Raw genomic sequence first — 1,951 nt, 5'->3', positions numbered from 1 at the left:
CAGACATTGTTAAGTTGGCAGTCTTAGCTTTTAAAACATACTATGACTGACATTCTGGTAATGGGATTCATTTTAGCTTTCATTTTGTTTCATCCTCCTGGCGGCTCTGATGTATTTTCATTAGATGTATTTCCTTCCATTCAACCTTATCTTCATTTATAGTCCTCTAATTAGATAGTGTACTAACATTAGAGTAGTTCCTGTGCTTTGCTCCTCACCATCTCTAGGGACATACAAAACGGACCTATATCAGAAATATTGATATGAAATGTATCATGAAATATACAAAAACAAAACTGTTGACTTCTCTATCAGATTCATTGAAATATGCAATAAAACATAATTTTAATTCTCAACATATGTTTTCTGCTATTTTAATGTGAAATAAGCAAAATATATTACTTAAAATGGCCTCTCAAGAAAACCGCCACATGGAATCTTCAAAGAAATAATTTATTTGGTTAATGTATAAACAATATGTATTCCTTCATGTTAAAGAAATACATATTCCCTAAGAAATGGATGACTTTTTTTCTTCAGTACACTTGAAACACTCAGCATAGTGTCTGTGCTTTGGTGAGTTCTTAATAAACTTCTCTCTTTATGCATATCCTAAAATTGGGCTCATATTCAGCAACAGCAGAGAACCAATATCCTTTAACCGCATCTTGCAAATTGCCATCACTTTTGTGTCTTTATCTATCATTTTTTGCACAGTTGGCTACTATCTCTGGCATTGCTATACCCTGAAACTAATTTCTAGTTACATAGCTAGCTATTCAACAGCTGAAAATGAAAAAAACAAAATGAAACAAAACAAGAAAACTAAAAACACCTAGGATGTGATGCAAAGGACTTTTTCTCAGGAAATAGAAGACCTAAATATAAAGCCATATTTCAACACACAAATTCTAAGTAATTTGGAAGCAGCTATTTTAATTTAACATTGTATGAGCTAATATGGTAAAGAGAAAAAAGTTTAACTTTGACAATCGGAAGTTATATGACCTTGAAAAATTATTTAACTTCTCCAAATCCTCAGTTTCCTTATTCATAAAGTGGAAATACCAGTACATATCTAATAAGACTTTTGAAAGTATGTTTTTGTGTTTGTGTATATGAAAAAACCTAGAACAATTCATGATGCATAGAATTGCTTAACATATTATAGCTTCCCTCTATAATTGGAAGAAGATAATTCAATATATCACAACTTTTATTTTTCTACTAGTCACATGATAATATGGTATTTGATGGAAAAAAGGGGAATATTAAAGCATGTAAGAGGGTGTAGAAGGAGGCATTTTTAGTGATTCCAGAAAGTCAGGTAAGATAAAGCCTCAAAGTTGAAGATGATAAATAAAAAAACACACAGAGTCTCAATATTGATGCAAGTAGCATCCTTGGATTCTTTATTACGGGATAGGCCACACTGCTGTTTGACTATATATACCCATTAGTCATACCCAGTTTCATATAAGCAGCCTAGAAATTTATATGATGAAATATTTTCTAAGGAAAATTGTGAAATTGAGAATGCTGTGTCAACGTCCTCCTCTCTCCATGGGGCATTATCTACTCCTCCCAAGGCAAATGAAAAACATGAAAGACATACATAGAATCTTTGGGGAATATTATGAGGTGCTTGCCAGAAGAGAAAATTGTCATCTTGCTGTCAGCTATATGCCTACTGCACTGCAGAAACTGAGAGGCACATTCCAAGCTGCTTCTGGAGGCAAGCATGGAAGTATTCTTTTCTGTGTCCCCAGGAGTTTGGGAAATAGGAACATTTACTTGACTGTTGTCTTAAGAGTATTAAGGAATGACTCTTCAAATCTCTCTTTTATACAAAAGGATCTCTAACAGTATTACATAAACAGAACAAAAATGTTTTGAAGATATGAAGGGTTTTTTTTCACCAGACACCCTATATCTCAGCTCAGCAGCAGGT

The sequence above is a fragment of the Propithecus coquereli genome, unplaced genomic scaffold, assembly GCF_000956105.1.
Source record: "Propithecus coquereli isolate 6110/MARCELLA unplaced genomic scaffold, Pcoq_1.0 Scaffold495, whole genome shotgun sequence".
Lineage (NCBI taxonomy): Eukaryota > Metazoa > Chordata > Mammalia > Primates > Indriidae > Propithecus > Propithecus coquereli.
Note: the sequence above shows the minus strand (reverse complement) of the source record.